This window comes from Macrotis lagotis, chromosome 1 (genome assembly GCF_037893015.1).
Source record: "Macrotis lagotis isolate mMagLag1 chromosome 1, bilby.v1.9.chrom.fasta, whole genome shotgun sequence".
Classification (NCBI taxonomy): Eukaryota; Metazoa; Chordata; class Mammalia; order Peramelemorphia; family Peramelidae; genus Macrotis; species Macrotis lagotis.
In genome coordinates this window covers 25,914,172-25,923,608 of record NC_133658.1, presented here as the reverse complement: position 1 = coordinate 25,923,608, position 9,437 = coordinate 25,914,172, and positions in this window count along the sequence as shown.

Sequence of the window (9,437 nt, the reverse complement as noted above, 5' to 3'; positions counted from 1 at the left end):
TTTTAGCAATGACTGACTAAAATTTAATTAAATGGTATCTATGATATTGCCTTTTACCTGTCTAGTAGCTCTGTCAAAAAAATGAAATGAACTTAACCTGATGTGCTCTATTCTTGTTGCAGCTTCTAATTGCTCACTGTTCCTAGATGCTTACTAGCCATTCCTTTAATGGGAGAATTTAAAATCCAAATCAAGATCACTGCTGTATTTTTCAGGATATAACCTTTTGTCAAAAAGAAACCAAACCATTCTTCAGACTTACACATCTCTTCCTTTGTCAAGAATGTTTTTAGGATGATGGACAGACACTATATATAAGGTACATGTAGCCAATTATTTTAATATCTTCGGATAAAGTAACATTTGATCTGGTGTTTGATCATATCTCTTCTCGTCTAGATTATGGCAAAACGCCTTCTAATTTTTCTCTCTGTCTCTTGTATTTTCCAACTCCAGTCCATCTTCCACACCTGCCAAAGTGAGTTTTCTTAAGCTCAGATCAGCTTGTATCACTCTCCTATTTAATATCCTCCAAGGGCTTCCTTTTGCAGCTAGGATCAAACAAATTCTGCTGTTTACTCTTGACAATCCTTTGCCAACTTCATCAATGTATTTTTCTAGGTAAGCTATTCTCTGTGCCACTTTCTCTGAACCAGCTAAATTGACCTTGATTTTCATCATACAGAATTCCTTTTCCATTCTCTACACCATTACAGTGACCATTCTCTATGCCTTTCATGAACTCCCTCCTCATTTCTATTATGTGGAATTGTTTCCTTTTTTAAAAAAAATCTTAGCTGAAACAGCATTTTTCACATGAAAACTTGTCTGATCATCACAACAGCTCATGTCTTTTTTAACTATTCAGTGTTTAATCTCTTTATTCTGTATAGAGTTATGCTCTCACATTAAAGTATAAGCTTCTGGAGAGTACAAATTACTTTATTCGTGGTCTTATAATACCTATCATATAGCATCTGACACACGATAAATAATAAATGATTGTTGAGTGATCTAGGTGCTTTCTTGGTACATCTCTGTTTTTCATGGTTTTCAGGTCTTTATTACTCATTTTTTGTTTTGTTCTTTCCTTTCTACTTCAAATATCTCTACTTAGCATTAAGTAATTCGGTCTGCCCTTTGTCACTGATTATCATTGCTCTATTCAGATTCAGTACTACCAATATAGATAACAAGGAAGTATCTGGAGCTCAGAATGAATCATAGTTCAAGTCAGCTTGCATAGAGTGAACCACAATGCAGAATATGACAATCAAATAAAGTCAGAAAGTGGACCATAATAAGGTTCACCTTATATCAATGCGACTTTCACTGGCAAACTCATTGAAATCAATTTTGGTGCATTATCTGTAGTTGCTTACCATTGAAAATTCAAAAACTGAAAAATCACCACATAACAAAATGTCTGGCTTTAGTTAAACATAGTTTTCATGAGGTGGCAGAAGGAGGAGCCTCACAGGAAGAGTAAGTAGCCTATACATGGGGCTGGAAGCCACAGATGCCTTCTCTCCAAAATTCTAAAATGAGTTGTTATTACCCTTCAACTTAGGGTATTGGAGTAAGGACTGTAGTTTGGGTCAGAGGAATAATGTCCTATTGACTCTCCACCACTTTCTGCATGTGTTACCTTGAGTAGGTCATTTAGGTCTTGATTTCTATTCCTCATGAGAAAAGGAATAGAGGGTGAATCACATAATCTATAACACAATAACATTAATATTTATTAAAATTATTAAGCATTTATCAGTCATGAGTTATTAAATGGCCTAAGGTTCCTAAGGCCATGCAAATCTGTGATACTATGATCAAAAGTCCCCATCAGCAATTAGATCAATTGTGTTGATTGAAATCAAGCCCAGAATAAAAGTTTCACTGTTTTTCATGAAAACACACCAAGTACTTATCAGATGTTTTGCTTTTAGCACAGAAAAAAAGAAAAAGTGAGAAGAGAAAGAGAGGGAGAATTCCCACAGTTAATTCAGAAAACATCTGAAGCCTTCATCTATTTCATCCTTCTTCCCAAGTAGTCTATAATGCATATAAGTGATCATAATGTTTTTAGCTTTGTAGATTTTCAATATTATTTTTCTTCATCATGTTTTCTCTTTCCACTTTTAGTATTTCCATATATAACCATAGCATCAATTATTCAATATTATTCTAAGATATTACTGGTGCAGCTTTTTTCATGTGAATTTTTGACCATCTCTACTGTTCTGCTTCTTCTCAAAGTTAGATAGGATAAAGTATCTTCATTGTCTATTTACTCTTTCCATTTCAAATATGGAATTTTATATTTATGCAAAACCTATTTTTACATTTGAAAGACACAATCAGATGCAGATTATTAATTATTTTACTAAATGAATGTCATCCATGATTAAGAGTCCATCAGTCCTATTTTGAGAGATATTCAAATTCCTTTAGATGCTGTGAGACTGAACTGGAACCAATAAGTGCAAATTACAAGGAAGTTGCTTTCAGTTAAATAAGGGGAAAAAACTGAACAATTAGAATTTTTCAGCAATAAAATGGGTTGCTTTGGGATTTATGAGTTTCCATTCACTATGAGTCATCAATCTGACTGGACAGATTGAAGTTGATAATGTTATAGTAGAGGCTGGAAAGAGGCAAGAGGCCCTACATGACCTCGAAGGTCAAAATCTCACTTTTCTATAAACTTTTAAAGATTAGAGCAGATGTGAAAAACAAAGGAAGTATCAACTCCAGTCAAGCAATAGTAAGAAGATATTTACTGGAACAAGCAACAAAATTGAAAAAGGCAATAAAATTCTTAAGGAATTCGTGTTCCAGGTTAATATTTAATATTTTTTTATTTAGCAAGTTTGAGGCTTGTCTGTTAGAAGGGTCTTGAGCTGTACAGAGGTTTTGACAATATTTATTTCAAGCAAGTAAGGAATACAATTTGATCTTGTCATTCTATTCCATGTTTCTCAGAATAATTATTAATATTATTTCTTTTAACATTTTGTTTCTCTCCTAAATTTCTCTCTCTTTTTAGTATATATTAAGGGTATATTGAGGTGGTGATTATACCATTTTAATTCTTTGTTTTTTTCCAGAATGGAAATTGGTTTTTTTTTCTGGTTTACAAGATTTATGGGGTTGCCTCATATCTCATTGTGATGATTAATTCTTTGTTGTTTTTCAGTCCTTGACTGACTCTGTGATTCCATGCATGATAGTACACCAGGCCCTTCTATCTTCCACTATCTCTTGAAGTTTGGCCAAGTTTATGTTCATTGTTTGCATGATACTATCCATCTACCTTATTCCCAGTCATGCCATTTTCCTCTCGCCATCAATCTTTCCCAATATCAGGGTCTTTCCCAATGAGTCCTACCTTCTCACTATGCACACAAAATATTTAAGGTTCAGCATTAATATTTGACCTTAAAGGGAATATTCTAAATTAATTTCCTCAAGTATTGACTGATTTGAATTCTTTTTTTTTAAGGTTTTTTTTTTTTTTTGCAAGGTAGATGGGGTTAAGTGGTTTGCCCAAGGCCACGCAGCTAGGTAATTATTAAGTGTCTGAGACCGGATTTGAACCCAAGTGCTCCTGACTCCAAGGCCGGTGCTTTATCCACCACGCCACCTAGCTGTCCCATTTGAACTCTTTAATGTCAAAGGAACTCTCTAAAGTCTTCTTCAACAACACAATTTAAAAGCATTGATTCCCTAGCAGGCAGTTTTCCTTTTGCTCCAACTCTCATAGTCCTCTACTGGAAAACCCATAGCTTTAATCATATATAGGTATAGATATAGATATAGAGATAGATGTAGATAGAGATAGAGATAGAGACAGAGATAGAGATGATAGATATAGAGATAGAGATAGAGATAGAGATTTATATATTTAACTATATTAACGTTTTGGTGAGAGGACATTTCTGATTCTTAATATGCTGTCTGGACATACCAAAGTTTTCTTTCTAAGGAGCAAGTTTCTTTTAATTTCATGGCTGTAGTTTCTATTTGGAGTGATCTTTGAACACAAGAATATAAAATCTGACACTACTTCCACTTTTTCTTCCTCTGTGTGTATAATGAGACCAGTTACCAAGATTTAATGTGCCTATAAACATATATATGTGCACGTGTTTGCACATATATACATACACATGCACATGTATATTTATGTGTGTTTACATGTGTATTGATACATACATATATGTGCATATATACTATATATTATATAATATATATATATATTGACCTTCAAACTAACTTTTCCCCTTTCCTATTTCACCCTCACCAAGAGGCTTCTTAATTCTTTTTAATTTTTTGCCATCAGAATGGTACTGAGATTATTGATATTTCTCCTGGCAATCTAAATTCTGATTTTTGATTCAACCAGCCTAGCATGTTGCATGATGAATTCTGCACTTAAGTTCACTTTAGTTAAATACTTAAGAAATGGTGTGAGTCAATGTCTATAGTCATCCCATTTCCCATTTTCCTGGAAATAACCTGGAGGTTTCCTGGAGATGAAGCTCTTCTAATTTCATGGAAATGATTTTCTTGCCTTAATCTGTTCTAATCTGATCTTGATATTAGCCTCCGTATACTAGGCAATGTGATCACAAACAGAAAGTATAAGGTAAAAAGCATTCAGTACTGAAAGCTAGTCATTTCTTAGCCACTAAAATTATCAGTTGGATGTGTTTTTTCAAAGACTTCCAACTCTTCATGAAGAAAGTATTCATGATATGCAAGCCTGAGGCTTCTTCACTGATATGTAGGAGAGGACAATGATATATATGTTAGAAAACTTGGTTAGGTATTAAGAAGTGAATGAAGCCAAAGGTCTATAGACTATTCAGAGACCTATTCACTGTATATTATGCATCCTGAATTCTGAATGAAAGATAAATTATGTTTTCACATCAAAGTTAGGCTGTTTTATTCCAATTCTAAAAAAAATTGGTAGTCTCTCTCTCTCTCTCTCTCTCTCTCTCTCTCTCTCTCTCTCTCTCTATATATATATATATATATATATATATATATATATACATACATATATACATATATGTATGTATATGTATGATATTTCATTATAAACCAGAATATTACATAAATGTCTGTCATTCCTGACCCAATCTGGCAACAATTTACAATATATAATTCATATAATAAATGGATTCACATTTATTTGAAACATTCTGTGAAAGAATTTTTAAAAAAAAAACCTTTTCCTTATGGGTTCATTTATTCTTTCTATCTAGACTAGAAATTCGATTGGATGTCATGGATGATGTTTCTCACTATGGTGCCCAACATGATGACAGATCCACGAGGAAACTATAACATCATTTTGTTAAAGCTCATCACTTTATAGATCCTACCCATAGAGCATAGATTTAGACCTGGAGAAGACCTTAAGATCTAATCCCTTCATTAATCAAATGAGCAAACCGAGACTGAGAGCATTAAAAAGCTAGTATGCATATGTGGCTGGATCTGACTCCATGATCAGGCAGGGCCTTCTCCAATGGGCCACCTGAAGAATAGAAAATTTGGAGAGGAAAGTAATTTGTTCAAAGTCACACTTAGTCAGTTAGTGACAGAACCAAGTAATTGGCACAGCTAAGGTGTTACCTAAGACTTACTAATTTCAAACATTCAAAGTTTAACTTGTGACCCATCCACATTCCCCACTCCACCAATCCAACATGCTTCTTTTTGAATTTGGTACCATGGATAAATTAGATAGTAACCCCAGGCCTGGACTAACCTATATTGACTCCAAACTATCTTTGCAGTAGGAAAGCTAGCTGAATAGATAATTGAATTCAGATCCCATCTCCAGTATGTATTAGCTCTCCGGGCAGCTCCCTCAGTTTCCTGATCTTTTAAATGGGGATAACAAAACCTATAACATGTATGTCTCACTATCCAGGTATATGGTTCAATTTATATATAATAGTATCTTAGATTTGGAGCTGTAAGGTACCTTAAAGCCAAAGCCATTATTTTAATTTATAGATAAGAAAATCAAGGCAAAGCTAGTTATTGTAGGAAGAGAATTTTGAACTTGAGTCTCCCCTAATTCAAATTTAGAGGCATATTCTCTAGGCCAGACTTCCACTCAATACCAAGCTTTAAATTTTAACTATTATTATACTGCTATATCTGGACTTCTTTTGCATTTCTCTTCTGCATAGTTTATCTTGCAGATAAACTAAATCAACTAGTTATTCCTGATTCTTCTCTTCACTATCCATAGAGAACTTTCTTGAAAGCAAGAAATATCTCAATTCCCCCATGCTTAGCACTGTGACTATGTAGTAGTTACCTAAGAAATTTCAATTGTGTGGTCTCCATCTAAACTCTCTTTTCTTTTGTATTAATATAGACCATTCCTCATGTTAGATATGCCCTCCAACTTCATTTCCCCATCCTAAGGCTTTCTCTTCATGGAAAACCCAACCCAAGTGCAACCTCCTTCATGAATTTTTTTTTTGTTTCTTCCAACTAAAAGCAATTTTACCTACCTCAAATTTCTTTGAACTACTTCATCTGTATTTCTCCTCTGCCCTTGTCATGTTCTATGCTGTATTACATTTATTTCTTTATACATCTTAGTCCTTCCCAGAACTCATTAGAGTTTAAATTTCTGAGGGCAACTATTAACTTCCCAGCCCATAGATCAGTTGGATTTTGCAGAGAAGAGAAATGAAGACTGAATCCTTATAAATGCTTGATGAATTTGCTTGAATAGATAACATTGGGAAAAAAACTCCCTGTGTGTTGCCTTATCATTTATTTCCTTTATTTCTCTGAGTGTCCTTGGGGGTAATCAAAGACTTGAATTAACAGAACAATTCCAAATATCCTAAAGAACATGATTCTTTTTGGCTCCTGTAGAAAAGATGGAGTGAGAAAGGAAGCAGTGAACCATGATTGTTTCTTGTAATGAGAAGAAATTGGAAAGAGAAAGCTAAAACTCAGTTAAATTCTGTCTTTTCTTGGTTTTTCAGATTGTTGAAGTCCATTTCTCTTATACTTACTAACACACACACACACACACAAAACACACACAAAAACAGAGAGACCCCTTTTAAGCTTTTGTTTTTTGCATTCTTGCAATCTCTTAGGAGAGTTTTGTTTTCTATTCCTAAATTGGGGACATCCCCCTATTACATTTCTCATATCCTAACCTGCATTGTGGTTATTTGTGTGGTTATCTGCTAAGATCAGGGGATATGTCTCCTTAATTTTTGATTCCCTGAGACTAATAGAGTGCTTGGTACTCTCTATTTTTCCTCTCCTCTCTTTGCCTCTTCTTTATTCATTCACTCATCATTTATCTTTTGAACTACACCTGTGATTTCACTAGCATAAGACGTATTCTCTACCACTAAAGATAATGCAATGATTCTGCATAGTCTTTGAGAGAGGTCTAGGACACTGGGAAGTTAAATGACTTGACCCAACATCCCACAGTCAGCATGTCAAAGGAGAAACTTGAACCCTAAGTCTTCCAGATTCTGAAGTCTCCTCTCCATCCATAACTTCATATGGCCTTTCATCTGACATATAATAGTGACCTAATAAATATTTGTGCAATCAAAATGAATTGAAGCATTAAAATTCTTTGCAAGTTACCAAGGAAAGGTAACCTTGGAATAACTGCATAAATGAAACCAATATTCAAAGGTGCCTGGTGTTTGGGTAGCACAGAGCTAATCCCTGAGATTCTTTGTAAAGAATAAAAATTGTAACTTTAAAGAAAATCAAAGGTAAAAGGATGGTTAAACATTCAATTCTTGCCTCAGGAATACCCATCATCTCTCACATTCTAAGTAGAGGATCTAAGGAAATGAATTAGATAGTAGTTGAAGTTGATAGGCTGTGAGTTACTGTCAAAAGAGCACTTAGAATAGTCATTTATCTTTTAATCAGTCAGGAGATAGTCTATAGTTGAAGATTCTAGGGAATCTATCCTTGATCCTTTAGCATTTACATTTTTTAATATTAAGGTAAAAGTAAGGTAGATTGCATGAATCCAGGAGGCAACAAGAACAGCTTCAAGGAGACATTGTAGGTACCTTAGGCAGAAAGATAAGACTAAATTATGTCTCCTGAGAAATGTGTTTGATTGTAATTCATGCTGTTGGGCTTTGGGGACCATTAATGGGCTGCAGGGGTTGTTTATGTAATTTGTTTCCATTATTTTATAGAATTTTATAGAATTATACCAATTTTATAATTTAAATGATAAAATTTTATAATTTAATTGATATAAGAAAAAAGAAGTCAAAATGATTTTGATATCCTAGAACTTATGATGTGCCAAAGGAAATGAGGCACAAATATAGCAAAGTGATCAGATGTTTCATTTTAAAAAGAGACTGGAGGTCTTAAGGGATCATAAGCTCACTCTGATTTAATAGTGTAAAATAGAAACCACAAAAGATGGAATGTGAATTTAAGTTGATTTAAGACAGGCAGAAGAGCTAAGAGTCTCACCATACTTTCTTCTTGACATACACTATTTGGAGAACTGGATTCTATTTTGGAGATCATGTTCTAGGAAGGACCTTTACTAAATCAGAGGGCAGGAAATGTCAAAGGAAAGAATGTCAGATTTAGATGGAGCATTTATTGTTTAATAACTGTCTTGATTGATTCTTTGTGACTCTATGAACCATAGCACACCTCCAACTATTCCCCATAGTTTGTCCAAGTTTCTGTTTGTATTTCTATGACACTATTTTTTCCATTTCATCCTCTGCCAGGCCCTTCTTCTTTTGCCTTCAATCTTTCCCAACATTAGGGTCTTTTCCAATGAATCCTATTTTCCATTATATGACCAAAGTTCCAGCTTCAATATTTGTCTTTCTCATGAACAGTTCGGAGTGAGTGAAGAGACCTAGGTTGAAATCTTGCCTTGGACATTGACTTCCACAATCAAATTGATCTCCCTAGACTCAAGATTCCTTAATGAAGGAGTTGGACTAGATGACTTCTAAAGTCTCCTCCAGCCCTTCTTGTATGGTACTACAATCTACAGAAGAAGGAAAGGACAATGGAATGGAGAGGGTATAAAAGGCAGGATTCTCCTAGTCAGATCATTTTACTTTTTTCTTTTCTCATTGAGGAAGATCTTTTTCTATTTTTAAGGAATGCATCTCTTTTTTTTTTATTTCCTGAAACAAAGAAATTTGTTCATAGTTGATTGTGTCTTCACATTCTCGTCTCAGAAGGAGGATAACCTGTACTTTGAACATAGAAAATATTTATCTGAGAGAAAAAATAAAAGAATATATAACATAATGACTATATGGTATGATGTTATGTGATGTAATGTGTTATGATGTGATATAATTTAATGTAATATAATATGATGATATGATATAATTATAATACTGTACTACATAGATATACAT